Source organism: Silene latifolia, chromosome 9 (genome assembly GCF_048544455.1).
Source record: "Silene latifolia isolate original U9 population chromosome 9, ASM4854445v1, whole genome shotgun sequence".
NCBI classification, from domain to species: domain Eukaryota; kingdom Viridiplantae; phylum Streptophyta; class Magnoliopsida; order Caryophyllales; family Caryophyllaceae; genus Silene; species Silene latifolia.
In genome coordinates this window covers 102,524,761-102,541,550 of record NC_133534.1, presented here as the reverse complement: position 1 = coordinate 102,541,550, position 16,790 = coordinate 102,524,761, and the positions used below count along the sequence as shown (strand labels likewise).

Here is a 16,790-nt window from a genome sequence, read left to right as displayed (position 1 = left end):
CATATTCGGTTAGCAAGAGGCTAGGAATGGGAGAACTCAAATGCACCAACATCACGCTTCAAATGGTGGATAGATCGACAAAGACACCTTTAGGGGTATGGGAAGATGTTCCCGTGAGAATTGGAAAATTCTTCATCCCGGTGGATTTCGTTATTGTTGACATGGAAGAACACTCCAACATTCCTATTATCTTAGGAAGACTTTTCTTACACACCGCGGGAGCGGTGATCGATGTGAAGCATGGAGAGCTCACCCTTGAAATGGGAGATGAAACCATCACTTTCAATCTAGACAAGACTATGAGAGCTCCCCGATTGCATGAGCCATATTTTATGGTTGATCACTATAGCCGGAAGGATGATAGGAAGAAGTTTGAATTTCAATGGAAAAAGAAAGTGGATGATGCCTCATCAAAAGAGCAAGGAAATTGCAACAATGAGAGCTTGAAAGGCTCACCCATGACAAGTGAAGAGAAAGGCCTCATTGGCCAAGACAAGAAAGAAGGAGAGTTGTCTTTATCAACTCAAGACTTTTTTAGTGAGCAAGTAGACGAAGTATGCGGTCTTTGGGATGATGAGTTTGTAGGGATATTCAATCCCTATATTGGTAATGCAATGACCCAAGACCAGCATGGAGAACAACAATTGCAAAGATCTATTGAGGATCTTTATCATGATAATTAGCAAGCTTTCGACTACTTCTTCAAGGTTATGATTAACATCAACAACACCTTGAACATGCCCCCTTGACATCTCACATTGGATGAGAGTTTGGTGGAGTCCTCCCTAAACCACCATTTGTAAATATTCTAACTCCCTAACTTGGATTTCAATTATTCTATTACATTTTTGTCATTTTTGGATTTACATTTTTCTGCCTTGATCAAGACATTTATCATTTTGAGAGAAGTGAGGGAGGGACTTATGAATTTATTGATGTGTAGTGATTTGTCTTAGTGTGGGAGCAATTGCCTAGGCTATTCATGCCTTTGTAGTGCCCCTACAATGAAGAACACAAAAATTGAAGAATGAAATGACACGGGTTACGAAGCACCCACGGATGGATCTGAATCCGTGAGGTCAAGGAAGAATCCGAGCGGCCTGAGGGATAATCCGCTCGTCCTATATAAACCCGAGCGTCCAAGCCATCAGACGCTCGTCTGGTGAAGCTGCAAAAATTAAAATTTGGGTCTGACTGTTAATCCGAGCGTCCCAACCAGAAAGACGCTCGTCTTTTTGCTGCCAAATTCCGGGATTTCTCCCTGGAAAGGAATCCGAGCGTCCTAAGCAGAAGAAGCTCGTCTTAGCTGAAGGAATCCACTCGTCTTTCCTGCGGTCCGCTCGTCCTGTGGCGTCTTTTCCTGAACCATTTTTTGAAGTATACGAGCGTCCCGACCCCTGGTCCACTCGTCTCCCTCTGCAGATTCAAAACTAACGGGTCTTTTTAAACCCTCCTCTCCCATTCATTCTCATTTGTTCAAAATACAAACACTATCCAAAATCCCAAAACCCTCATCCCCTCTATCAACAAAAACAAATTCCCTCAACCAAATTCAACCAAATCAAATCCCTAGTTCCTCACAACAAAAATTAATCACTCTTTTTCCAACAACAAGTGATTCAAACACCAAAATATTCAAGGTTTTGAGTCATTTTTTAGGATACATAGCAACATTCATTCATCCTAAATCGATTTGAGCATTACTAGAAATTGAAGATTTCAATCTTTCATTGGTGAAATTAAGCAAAGGAGAATGGTAAGAACAAAAGGTGGAAACAAGCCACCCCAAAAGAAGACACTTTCCAAAAGGCATTTAGCTCTTCAAGCAAAACAAGTATCAAAGGCATTGGTAGTCCATGAGGCAAGGTTGGAGGTTCAAGAACAAAATCCCCCTATGGAACCTACTACTTCAACTCCGGTAATTGAACAATTATCCGATTACCCAGAGGTAATTTTTACTTCCGAATCCCATAGGGAGAAATTCATTCTCTTTGCTAAGAAAACCATCATGCCTACTAAGTTTATTTGTGAAGATGCATTGTCAAAGTTGGGTGTTCTTGAGCAAACTAAAACCTTTTTCGAGTCTATGGGGTTAAGTAAATTGTTCTTGAAAATGTTGATAGATGCTTATCTTATGACGAATTGGGTAAGATATTTGGCCTTAGTGATAGTGCAAAATTTACAAAGATGCCTACCAAGTTTGACCCAGCTCCTCTTTGGATGGCAATTTCCGGAAGGAAATTCACACGTTTTCATGATTGTCGTGCTATCTTAGTCCACCATCCGGGCATTAGAGTATGGCATAAGGTCATTGGGAATACTTTGATAGCTAGAAATGGCACAAATCATCTTACCAAACTCAATTTTATTCTTCTTGAGTCGACTTTGAACATTGGGAGAGAATTTACCAAGCCATACAATGCTCTACGACTTTTGGTTGATCGATGGCTTAATGTTGATTGTGGCAAAGAAGGCACGGCCTTTATTGCCAATGGAGGATTAGTTACCTATTTGGCTAAACATTTTTACCGGGATTTCAACAAGAACAACACTTATGCACCGGTAAAAGGTGGCCATCTTATCGATTTGCCCACCATGATTCTAAAGTTTAAGTGGGTCAAGAACGATACTCTTGACAACAAGTTTGGGTGGTTGACAAATGAAGCTAGATCCTTCACTTTGCCTAGCAAAATTTGCCGATTGAATGTTCACCGACCGAACTACCTTCTCCGACACTCTGAAGAGACCGAGTACATCATTCAACACCAAGGGGACAAAATTACCGAGCCCTCCTCCTCCATTATCACCCCACCTTACCCATTTGAGTACCACGAGTTTAACCCCAAAGATGCCAAGGCGGGAAATGATTACTTGACTCTACTCATGAGGGAAATGCATAAACAGGCTTATAATGATAGAGTTGATGCTTACAAGGCCCAATATCCGCCCCTCCTACATCTAGCTAGGCAAGGACTTCTTGATCCATCTTGTCCTTTGCCTAGTTGGGCGGATAGGGAAGTATTCTTTCCTAGCACTTCTAGTGGTGGAAGACCGGGTGGAGAGGAAATGGTTGTTGATGAGAGTGGTGACAAAGAAGGAGAAGAAGAAGAAGTTCAAGAAGAAGAGGAAAGTGAGGAAGAACAAGAAAGTGAAAGCAAGAGTGGACATGATTCCACATCTATGGAGGTTGATGATGCCTCGAGCGAGGAAGATGATGATAAATGATGATACGATTGGTGAGGACTAGCAAACTTTTGGAGGCTCCTACATTCTTACACCTCCCTTATGGTTTGTCTATTTCTCTTGTTTTTATTTTATCTTGATCAATTTGAGGAGTCCTAGCAACATTGGAGGACTAACACCTTGGCATCATTAAGGTGTTCATTTTTATTGTTCCCGACTTGAAAAATCCAAAATGACAATTTTTAGTTTCATGCATTGCATTCTATGTGCATGAACTCCCCCAAAATTGTTGACATTAGAAATAATGTCTATTTTGGTTTGGGGAAGTCCATGCATATGCATTGGGAGCTAATCTAAATTATTCTCTCCGCCATAACAAAAACACATGCATCATGTAGTGTAGTTTAGTGTAGTTTGCATTTAGTTTAAAAATCATGCATTTTCATTGCATAATTTCCTATCGTATTGGCCATTGAGGAAAATGGCCATACTAGTGTGGGGATGGGAAATTCTAACTTGACTTTTATACAAAATCCAAAAAAATCAAAAAGATTTCGAAAAAAAAAAATTGAAAATCCAAAAACAAGTTCATTTCCCTTTGTAGTGTAGTCTTGTATATATATTATTTTGTATATATTATGTTTGTTCATTCTTGTTCACATTGACTGACTACGCCATATCCGAGACATGAGGATATTGAAGACCGCATGGTATGATCTTTCCAATCTCCTTTTTCCTCCTTATGTTAATGACTAGGTGGCTTTATTTTGATTGATGCGGTATAAACAATGTGAATTTAGGATTGCATTAGATTATTTGGCATACTAGTTGGTAGAAGCATATCCATTAGGTTGTATAAATGTTAGTTGCATCATGACATGTAGTCTGCATGGTTAAAAAATTTTGTGAAACCGTCTATTTGGGAAGCTTGACAAGTGTACATAGGCCCTAGTAGATACTTTTTCTTCTTAAGACTTTGCTTGTTAGAATACTTGTAAAATACCCTAGGATGTGTTATGCTAGTATGTCATTTGACCCATGGATTAAGGCCTAGTCAAGAGTACCTTGTGGTGTGATAACTCCTTGGCTACCGTTTATTCCAAGATGACCCTTGAAACTATGCAACCATCCATCATCCATGTTTTGCCACATTTTGTCATCAAAAAGAGAATGGGCACAAAAATTGTTCAAAATTTGAGTTCAACAAATGAAATGAAAAGTTAAAAAGTTTGCAAATTGCATCAAAAGAAAAGAGGAGTAACAAAAATAAAAACTTCTATGCTTCAAATATAAGGCACCCTCGTTACTAATTGGGCTGACTTTGAAAATGTTCAAAAGAAAATGCAAAAGTTGAAAGTTGTCAAGTATTGAAATGCCAAACATCAAAAGAAATGGCAAAAAGAAAGTGTTCTCAAATATTATATGCCATGAGAAATTGGGGGGAAAAACAACAACAACAAAAGCAAACTCCCAAATGAAACTCACATCCTATTGATCCTTTTGTCCTTCATATATTTTTGTGCATGGTAGAGAGGGGATGACCCTTCTTCTTGTCTAGGCAAGAGGGGGAATTCCGCGATCCTCCAGTGTTTCTAACACCATAGGGAGCCTATTCTTGGCAAAAGCATTTAATGATTGAGGACAAAGGTATCCTAGCTTGACACAACTTGGAGGTGATTTATTGGTATCCTTCTAGGCTTAGTAGTTTGAAGAAACCATATCTATGAAGGAGTGTGTACCCTTGAATGGCTTCCCCTCTAGATAATTTCCGCCACTTAGATGAGGAAAGTGGCTATTCCTTTTGTAGATGCATCCATTGCCTGATTTTGTCTGCTTTAATGATTGGATGTGTCGCCATTTTAGCAAGACCCACCTTGCCTTGCAAGAAGGCATCCTACCTCATGGTTGTCTTGTTGTGAGTTGAAGGGGCATAGTGGGACCCGATAATTGTCTCATATCGGCTATATTAGTAGGTTAGTTTAAATAAGGGTCCTAGTTTTGTCAGCCGTAGTAATGACGAGGTGCTAGCTCAATTAAAGGAGTTAGAGGAGCGTCTCACGGTTGTGGCTAGGGTTGCTTATTCGTGCATGCATGAGGCTATACGCTAATCAAGCTCGGTGGCTAATTTAGTTAGTCAAGGAGGAGCGGTGACGCTAGCAGGACGAGCCATGAGAGCCGAGATGGGGCAAATCTTTGAGGCTACTAGCTAAAGCATTATCTATGAAAGTGATTCACTTTGATCGTTATCTCACCCCTCAAGCGGCTCATGTTAGCTCTTGTCTTGATCGTCTTTCCTAGGTTGAGTTTCGTACCCGTCCCGGTTATGTGAACCCCCACCGTGTCAACCACAACATTTCCTAGACCGTTCTTATCCTTGTCTTATTTTTCATTTTGCTCATTAGACATTTATTTTGAATAATTGTCTAATTCGGCCCATTTTGGCACTTTCTCTTTATTTGGCCCATTGGCATTAACTATCTTCATTCGGCCCATTGGCATAAAACTTCTCGGTTTGTATTAGACATATCTTATGATGCATGCTTATCGTAGATTTCCTTCTTGTTTTATAATATGCGTTTTCATGCTTATTTCTTGTCTCGGTCTATATCACCCTAGCCGTTTATGTTTGTTCTCGTCTTTTCGATGATGTCAAGAGGGGAATTTGATGCTTAAGTATTTGCCTAAGCTTGCTCCTTGTCAAGACTTTTAATCTCTTAAGGTCCTTAGATGCTATACTTTGTATATAAGTTGATTGTTCTTGCGTTCAACTGACTACGAATTCTATAGTATTATGTTGAGGGAAACTTACACTTAGTCACAAATCCGTAAGAGACTTGTCATCATCAAAAATGGGGAATTTGGTGGACCATATAGTTATATGTTTTGTTTTGATAATGACAAGTGTGCCTTATAATGTATTTACTCTTTCCGCGTAATCGTTTGTTAGTCTTTGTTAGATTTAATAAAGGTTACAATTATAGCAAGCAATGTTATAGCGTCTATGGCTATAACCTTGAAGATTTGTGAAGCATCATTCAAGTAATGTTATAGCTGCTTGAGCTATAACATTGAAAATTCCTAAACCATCATTGTGACTAGTCCATTCACAAGTATGTTGATCACTCAAGCAAAAGACATGGTCAAGTCTATATGAAGCTCAAGATGAAGAGCTTATGGTTAAGATGAAGAGATGATCCTACTACTAAAGATCTCCAGGAAGATTAGCTAGTATAGGACGTCATCTAATAACAGTATCTGTGGAAATAATATTGGGAAGGTAAAGCTATAGTTACTTCACCTATAACTTTACTTAACCAAGCTTAATGTTATAGTCTTTTGCACTATAACTTTAGGTTGCAGTTTCAAGGCACAATTTTAAGGTTTTAAAATCAATTTTCGAAAAGCTCAAATTCTTTATATATTTTTGAAAATATGTGTACGTATGATAGAGATGAGATACGGGTTTAATTAGATTGAATAATTTCTGTTTATCCTATTAGTTAGTAAAACGACTTAAGATTCGTCATGCTACCTAGGGTTTACTAAGTTATCTAACCCTAAACCCTAATCCACTTCTATATTTCAGCTAGGGTTCGACCGTGTGGGCTTATGAGCCGTGTTCAGGTCGATCTCTCTTTGCACAAGTAATATATTGTGATAAATCTAAAATATATTGACATAAGATATTTTTATATCTTAAACAATTATTTTAGGTTAGCTTAGTTTACTTAATTGAAATATTTGTGGATTAAAATAAGAAAATAAGATTTGTTTCTTTTGAAGCAATACAAAGTGCCTCACGGCACATCTAAGGTTTTCGTCCAACCCTAGTTCTCCCCTCTATTATATATACACATGTGGTTCATTATTTCAAAATAACTTTTCGCAATATTAAAAATTCTTTTGCAAACAAATCGAGTCAAAATTCTTTATCAAGTATTTTATTTGCATTTGCAATTCGAAACTCTTACGAAAAGTCGTGCTTCAATTTGCTTATTATTTTCGTCAGATTACGTTATTAGATCATAGTACTTTATATTGTTTCTTATACGTTCAATTGTATGAACACTTAGAAGAACAATCAAGTGCTTTCTTATTAACGTAAGTAAGACAAGTCAGAGTATTTAACGGTACTTGAATTTGAGTTACAACTAGAGTTAGTTATACGAGTGGGTTAGTAATTTTGTAATCCGGAGAAAGGTACTAAAATTATTAATCGAGAATAGTGGACGTAGGTTTCGACTTGTGAAACTGAACCACTTCAAAATCACGTGTGCCATTTCCTTACGTTCTTTATTTACGTTTTTCATCGTGTAGTTAGTAGTTAAAGTTTAATCGTTAAACTTTAAGTAATTAATTGTTTAATCACGCTTATATAAGATACTCGAAAAAGTGGGCTATATTTTTAATACTCAATTCACCCCCCCCCCCTCAAGTATTTCGGATCGATAGACTCTACACTCACAATGCCGCAATCAAAAAGCTAGAGCAACAAATGGCTCAACTAGCCGCTTCTATCTCTCAAAGAAAGACAGGCCAACTACCACCCCAAGGTTAGAAACCCCAAGAGACGGTAAATGCCATTCAATTAAGGAGTGGTATGAGTTATGATGAGCCATCCCTGACTTTGGATAATGAGGTGGTAAGTAAAGGGACCAAGCTTGGGGGAAATGACAAAAAGAAGGCTAGTGAAGATCCTCCTATTATGGTTCGTGTGCCATTTCCTCACCGCTTATTAATTCTTAAGAAAAAGAGTAAGCTTGGTAATAAGGATGATAAGCCCCCTATGCCTAAAGGAAGTGAAGAGGTGCTTGTTGGGAAGGAGATCGCTCCTAATGCTAAGGAAGATGATGTCGTTTCAAAAAAGGTGGATGATCATATTATGGTCAAGAAAGAGAAAGATGTGGAGGATGCTCCTCCAAAGGAAGTTGTTGACAATCAAGTGTTGTTTGCCCACCGTCTAGCAAAGAACAAGAAGGAGAGTAAGTTTGGTAAGTTCTCGGAAGTTGTTAAGAATTAACAAGTTACCGTACCATTTATTGAATTGCTTACCCAAGTCCCTTCTTACTCAAAATTCATGAAAGAAATCCTCTCAAAGAAGCGATCCTTCAATGAGGTTGAGACAATTGCTTTCACCAAAGAGTGTAGTGCACTCTTACAAAAAAAGTCTCCCCCGAAACTTAAAGACCCCGGTAGCTATTCTATTCCTTGCACTATAGGCACATGTACCATTGATAAGGCCCTTTGCCACCAAGGTGCTAGTGTAAGCGTCATGCCCTATTCCATTTATGAAAAACTTAACATGGGTGCTCTAAAGTGCACTAATATCAATTTACAAATGGCGGACCGTTCTTTAAAACAACCTTTAGGTGTCTTAGAAGATGTGCCATCAAAGTTGGCAAGTTTTTCATACTCGTTGTCTTCCTCATACTTGATATGGCCGAGGACTCACAAACCTCAATTATATTGGGTAGGCCATTTTTGCACACCGCGGGCGCGTTGATTGATTTGAAAAATGGTAAGTTGACCATAGAAGTGGGCAATGTCCGGGTTACCTTTAGCAAGAACAATACTATTAGGAGCCCAATGTTACAAGAGTCTTTTTATTTAATTAACACTGTGGGCTCTCCTATTGCTCCTTTTATACCTCGATCCTTACTGACGGATCCGTTCGAGGAAGATATTGGTATTGATTGTTTTGCAGGTGAGGATTCTAAAGGCACTAATGCTAAGAGTGCTAAAAGGAAGAGGGAATTTTCTTGGAAAAGCTTAAAATGGTTGAGGAAAGTGAAAGAATCCATGAAAGAGAGCTCAGAAGGTGGGAAGCTCAAGGACGGAAATTGATCAAATGAGCTTCTTACGTCGTGTGGGACGTTAAACCAGCGCTTCTTGGGAGGCAACCCAAGCTTTTATTTGTTTTTGTTTTAATTTTTCGCAATTTAATGTTTTCATAGATTTAGAAATAAAGTTACTAGACTCGACGGTAATTTGTTTTGAGATTTATAGGTGAAGAAAGAAGAAAACAAGGCTCAAGGAGGATATTCACGCTTCCCCATGCAAAAAATTCCTTTCGGGGACGTAACTTTCAAAAACGGGATAGAATTAAGAAATATAGAGGAAAAGTCAAAACGCGGCTAAAACTGGTCAACCCCGATCGGGGTGGCCAGGCCCCGATCGGGGTCCTATGTTTTTATTTTTTGTGGCTTTATTTGATAACACGGGTAAAGCACACTCATTCATATTCTTCAGCTCAAACCCGACGGTACTTTTCTTCCTTTCTCTCTCATTTTTTCTCAAATTTCTTCACTTAAAGCACAAGGAAACACCATTTCCATCACCACTTTGCAAGATTTGATCATCCATTAAAATCACCAAATAAGTATTCATCTCATTTCTCTTTGATTTCATCCATTTTAATCAATTTAATCAACTTTCTCAAACCCTAACTCAAATTGGGGGAATTCGATTTTGTGCTTGTTTATGCTAGAAATTGATTAAATTGCGTTCTATTAATGTTCATAGGATGAATTAGTTCACTAATTTGTTCTATTATACTTGTTTGGATGGATTTTTGTTTGTCTTAAGATGAATTTTTATCTTGAAATTTCAGAAATGGCACCTAGAAAAGCTACTACTCAAGGTGCTCCAAAGAGAAGGAGAGGTGATGCGGAGTCCTCCCGAGCTGTGGAGGATATAGAAATGCAAGACACACTGGAATGGCATGATCCAACATTTCCCCAAGTCATCTTCAATAGTAAAAAACAATGGGATAATTGGGTCATCTTGAGAGCCAAAGTATGAAGGCTATTAAATTTATCAATAAAGCTTCTTTGAAAAACATTTGTATTGAGAAAAATGTTAAGACCTTGTTTAAAAATCTTGATATGAAAGCTTGTTACACCATGTTTTATAAGACCTTACCCGAACTCACCCTTGAGTTCTTGAGTTCTTTTGAGTTTCATAAATCTAAAAAGAAGGATTTTATATATGGTGTAAGTTTCCGGTTGTTCAATAATGACTATCGATTCAATTTAGCGGAATTTGCCGAAATATTTCAATTGAAACATGAAGGCTTGCATATTGAATCACCAGAATATTACAACTCCAAAATAACTTGGCAATCCATTTCTCACCACCCCTTTGTCGGTTGGGATCATGTCCCTCACCAATATATTTACTACCCCGAAATTCGCATTTGGCAAAGGTTTATGAGATGGACTTTCTTGGGTAGAAATGAGCCTCACTCGGTGAGGAGAACGGAGGTTAAAATTCTTGGTGCTTTTCTAAATGTTAATGGGGATAAAAAAATTGGGGATAAATATCCCCTACCACTTGACCAAACAATGTAAGACGAAAAATAGAGCTATTGTCATGGGTGGGTTGGTTACTAAAATTGCTCATCATTTATGTCGTTTTAACCAAGAGACCACCGACATGCGACCTTTGGATGCTACTAGGGAAAAGGGGGATGGACTTGCCTATGAATACTTTCGATCTTGCAATTGGTTTAGAAACTCTCATCCACACATGATTTGGAAAATTGGTGGTAATGATTCTATTCGTCTACCGGATGAGAAAAATGAACTAAAAGCATTAGTGCATACCAAACCCCGTCATGTAGATACCCCCTTTACACCCACCACTTATCTCTTGCCTCTAAGAGAATAGACACCCTCCACCATTAAGCGGCGTGTAAGAGGTCAACCCTCTCAAGGATGCCATTCCACCTCTAGCATGGACATGATGGATATGATGTGAGACCTTAGTCCTAATGTTAATGCCATTCGTGATGATCAAAGACTTGCATTGCATCCTATTTATGACCATTTTGCTAGACAAGGAGTAATCCGACCCAAGGGACCAGACCCATCATTTAATAACTATCCCCCAGGTGGATTCCCTTCTTCTTCTAACTATAATGCAGGTATGCTCCGGGTCCGGATTTTTGTGGTTCGGATTATGGAATTGCGGCATTCAATGGAGGATATGGTGGCTATGGTGGATATGGTGGTTATGGAGGGTATAGTAGCTATTGATAAGGACTTGGTAGTGGATAAAATATTGGTGAATATGTCACTCCTCTCCAAAGGGATGAACCAAGTGGTAGTGGTCACCAAGATGATACATCCGGAAGTGGTAGTGGTAAAGCAAAGAAAGGTAGGAAGTGCTTCAATTTTTGGCCCTTTTCTTGAATGAATGATGATTGTAAGAGTCCCTCGTATACATACTATATTGGGGAGAAGCTAGCTAGCTAGTCTAGTATGTGTTCTTTCCTTTGCATTTTAGTTTAATTTCTCGCAACCAATTAAATATAACCTCTTGTCTTTCTTATTTATGTGCTTTGAGCCATTTTTATGGTTTGGTTGGATGCTTTGTATATTGGCACATTAAGGACAATGTTGTATTGGGGGGTGCATTTGCATTGTAGTGTCGTTTCCATTTAGGAAAACCTTAAAAAATTTGAGAGAATTGTGTTGCTTTTTGCTTCTTATGCTCCATTTAGCCTACAATTGTCATGAAAATTGTGCTTATTTGATGGATAATTGCTACATAGGGATGTCTTGACATAGTAGGTGGAAGATGAAAATTGAACCATTAAGATTGATTTGAGTTTTGGCAAGCTACAATATGGTAAGGTAGAACCTCCTAGGCCGGTGCATTCCATTTTTCATCTGAAGGTGAGTGTAGGTCTCCTTATTATGTGTGTTACATTAATAACACACAAGTATAGTCTTGATTTCATCTCTTTATAAGCATTGCATTCATTTGTTGTTAGCATTTTGGAGCCATTCACATGATTATAATTGCCTTTTTAAACCCCTTCACAAAATTTATCCTTAGATACATATAAAAATTTGCCTGCCTTGTTGAGCTATTAGCTTTGATTAGTTGTGTTTGGGTGCTCATTTGGATTTGGTTCATCTTTAAATATCATTGTGAGCTTGGTCTTAATGCTCTGGGAAAAAGAAGTGAAAGAGAAAATGAATTGAAAAAAATGAAAGAAAAAAATGATGAATGAAAAAATGATGGAAGAAAAAAAAGTGAAAAAAAAGAAGCATGAAAAGAGAAATGAAAAAAAAAGCATGGTTTGTATTGAAAAAAAAGAAGAAGAACTTGACTCATGTGACTCATATTTACACACATTTAGTCCCCAAACTAGCCTCGTTCCTATGCTTTCTTGCATGCATTAGGGCCGTTTCTTATCTTTAGTTTCCTACTTTGCATATTCTTTGAGGTTTTGTGTCCTTGGTTGGAGAGGAATGCTAACCTTGCATATATGGAGCAAAACGGAGCTAAATGGATCGCATCTAACGACCAAGAAACAAAGAGGAGACGAATACTAAAGGCCTAAGTTAATAAAACATGTATTTGGTCAATGATGAAGGACCCTCAAGGCTCCTCAACAATCCCCACAGATCACGAGGAAGCCAATTGAAGAAGGAGATAAACTGACCCTTGAGACGGGCATCCCATGTTTGGCCCGAGCGTCCTAAATTATAAGACGGGCGTCCCAAGACACAGCCCGAGCATCCCACAAGCAGGACGGGCATTTTCCCTTACAGCATGGGCGTCCAACAGGAGTAGTTTGAGCGTCTCCATGGAGGACTGGTAAGTCGTTAATCTTCATTTTAGAGACTTGATCGTCATTTAAGCCCTTAGTTACACTAATACTGGTACTTAGTATAAATACTCCATTGTATTAGGAGATTATTATCAAGTTTTAGTAGAGTTTATTACCAAGTTTTAATCAAGTTTAACACAATCCAATCTTACTTACATCTTAATCTTTCCATAATTATTCAAGTGTTCTTAGATTTAGTTGGGTAATTTGAAGACTATTTGGGTTTATTGAAGAATTGACAACTCTTCATCATTCATCAAGTTTTCATCTATTATTCTTTAATTTATATTGGATCATCTTAAGTTGGTATAATTCCTTTTACCCTTTGTTTAATTCCTTGTTTATTATTTCACTCATCCATCATGTTTAGACTTGTTAATGTGATTGACACCCCAATTAGCATGTTTCCCATGATCATGAGTGAGTAGTCTCCTAGCTAGGGTTAATGGGGGATTAGGGGAATTAATCATGGGGTAGATCTTTACTTAATAAGTTCATATGATTGCTTGCTTGTTGTAGTTTCAACTTATGCAAATGTTATGCTTGATGAAATGCTTGATTGACAACCTAGCATGAATCTCTTATCCATTCAACAAGACTTGTAAAAAAATAAACTAACTCAAGCCTTGTTAGACCATGTATATAGTTGAATAGAAAGAAATTAAGTCAACTTGTATGCGTTGTAAAGTCTTGACCGACTCGGCTCCGAGACCTAAATCTTCCTAGGAATTGTAAGATGTAAACTAACTCGATTCCACTACAACAATAAATTGCTTGCATCTATGAATCTTGTTTATTTGATCTCACCATGATTCCCTTATGAACCCATGATACCCTAGTGCCTTAATCAATTATTTACAACCCCATTTGATTGCTTTGCTTTCATTTATTTACATTTCCTTTGTTAAGTAGTTTAGATTGCAAACCTCAAACGCAACTCAAATTGTCATACCCTAAGACATAGCTTTCTACAATCGATAAATCAATACAATACCCGTACCTTGGGATCCGACCTTTACTTACCACTATACTAAATGTAGTTTGTTGAGATTATAAATAGTGTTTGATTGGGAGAATAGACGACGTTTCAAACCCTCATCAAAATGGCGCCATTGTCGGGGACAGTGTTTAATTGAATTGTTATCATTTATTGTTTTTAGTTGTGTCTTTATTAACCTTGGGAAAGTTAAACTCCTCAAGGTAGTTTTCATTGTTTTCTAGTTGTTTAAATTTTTCATGTCTAGGAGATCACATGGAGAACCTTTGCCTATTGATCCCGAGATTGAAAGAACTTTGACAAATATTCGAAGAATCGTTAGAGGTACTTCAACAATTGTGGGTATTGGAGAACTTGTGGACATTGGTATTGTCTAAACGGATAGTGTTGAGTTTACCAACCCTTTTGCAAGACAAGGAGAGGAAAACCCAATTCCAAACCAACCACAAAATTAACCTACAATGCCTAAATTTTCCTCTCTTTCCGTACCAACCGAGTAGAACCTACCTAATGGTACTCCAACACCACACCACTTAACCGGTAATCTCATTGCCAAATCCGCATTCATAAAATTAGTTGAGAGAAGTCAATTTGGAGGGATGCCTAGTGAGGATCCTCATCTAGACATGGAGACTTTTTGTGACTATTGTGATGCCATTTCCCAAATGGGGGTAACTCAAGACCAAATTCGATGGGTATTGTTTCCTTTTTCCTTGATCGGAACCGCAAAACAATGGTTGAAGAGCCTAGATAAGGCCACTCTTGGTATTGATTCATGGAAGAAGTTAGCACTTGCCTTTTACAAGAAGTTCTATCCTCCGGAGAAGACCAACATGCTAAGAGCCCAAATCATCGGGTTCAAGCAATGAGATGAAGAGTCTGTATATGAGGCATGGGAAAAATTCAAGGATACATATCGCTTTTGCCCTCATCATGGACTAAGCGAATGGTTTCTAGTCCAACAATTTTAGAATGGGTTGTATGACGATGCAAGGAATGTGCTCAACATGGGTTCTAATGGAAGATTCACCGAGGTAGATGACAACCAAACATGGGCAAAGAGAGAGGAGTGTTAGGTTCATATACCTATTATTAGACTTTTATAATGGTGAACTAATTAACATTTTAATATGAGTTCTTAAGATCTAGTGCATGCATAACTAAAGTAGAGATAAAAGAAGAAAACAATGGTTCTTACATTGTTGTTGGTTCGAAATAATGGGCACAAATAAGGACACCTTCCTTATTTGTTCTTGAGCTTAAATATTATGGATGATCCTCAAACCTCAAGTATAGAGATACTCCTTAAAAATTGCACCCAAGACTTTCCCTTAAAACTAATATATTAATAAACTAGATTAATATACTAGCTACCCTTAAAATGATTCTAATAATATATATACATTACTACACTAGTAATTTTGTATTGTAATATTAGAATTTAGATGAACAATTTTTAGAGATTCTAAAACTATTTTAGAGAGATGAGAAAGAAAACTACACCATCAATATTGTATGAATGAATCATCATAAAAATAAGAGGCAAACCCATAATGTATATGGAGGGTGCCGGTTTTGGAGGGTCAAGAGAAGGCTAATGCATGCCCTCTTCTTTTTCTTTTGTTCTTCACAAGAAACTAGATGTAAGGCTACTTACAAATAGGTTATGATGGTGTTTTATTTACAATTAAATAAAACATCCACTATCCTATAATCCCTCTATTTTTCGGTCCACTTATAAAATGGACTTCCATTTTATTTTGTCAATTTGTCATTTGTCGCACAATATGTCTCATGTAGCATGTAACATGTTATTAATTAATTTAATGCATATTTAACAATTAAATATCATCATATACATTAATTAAATTACATATAACAAATTGTCTAGTAGTTCATAATTACATGGTATAAAATGAGACATGTTAATATAATTCACAACATTTTGTAATTATAATTAACCATTCATTCTTATCTCAATTGTGTCATAAACAATAATTGCATGTGTTCCGGGCTATAGATAATTATTAGAGTAATATTATCGACCAAGAGTTCTAAACGTAGAATCGATTAAACGTTAATCCACCGAGTTATATTGATAAAGGTTTCATCGGCCATACCGTGCCTAGTCGATATGAATTTGGGTCTTGGAATCATTTATCATAGTTGGGTAGAGGTCACTATGTAAATGCTATACTTGTTTTTCAAGTATTAATAAAACGATAAATGTTAAGTTTTCCACTATTCCGTTTTTATATTGTTCTATTTCTTTACCACAATTCATATACGATATCATTTCGATTTTGATACGAATCTCCATTAAAACATCGTAACTAAAGACAAAAATTTGAATTTGCTTCTAAAACCTCAAATGAACCATTGCTAAGGATCTCTTGTAAAGAGTATAGATTAAAGCTAGTCATTATCAAACAGGTTTTTGATTCTAGACTAACATATCTACTTACAATGGATTGTTTTTCATGTACTTAAATGAATTAAGTACCTTGAAGCGATAAATTGTTTTGGTAATTAGTTTTGTCCAGAATTCGTAATTGACCAAAATAACGCAACCACTTCAATGAAAGTTTTAAGACTAAAACGAACAAATGAAGAGTGATCTTCGTAAATTCAATTTGCTTCTCAAAGCAAATACTCATTGAAATAAGTGGGAGCATTCTCTTAAACTGTTAAGATGAGGACGAGGTTCAAGAAGTAAATGAAATTGATACAAGGTAATGTTAAAGGTAAAGTTGTTGAGAATGACGATACTAAACCTCTCAATCCCGACCGATAAAGTTTCCATTGTCTTAAATGTTGGACACGAGAAAGGAAACTACCCCAAATTATTGAAGAATCAACAAGTTAGTTGTGGGACATCTAATGGGACCTTCTTCGTTAAATGTTTATTTGATTAAACACAAATTTTGCTAGTATTACTTCGTCAATATTAGAAACCGGTGGTGGATTTCATCATTATGTTTGATACAT

At 37.2% G+C, this 16,790-nt stretch overlaps 1 non-coding gene across 1 annotated transcript; it reads right to left on the bottom strand.

Annotated features, from left to right (window-relative positions):
- Window positions 1-14,635: 14,635 nt before the first annotated feature.
- Window positions 14,636-14,742, bottom strand: LOC141603448 (small nucleolar RNA R71). The gene has a single exon (XR_012525324.1). It is a non-coding gene; the product is annotated as a small nucleolar RNA R71 (small nucleolar RNA).
- Window positions 14,743-16,790: the final 2,048 nt, after the last annotated feature.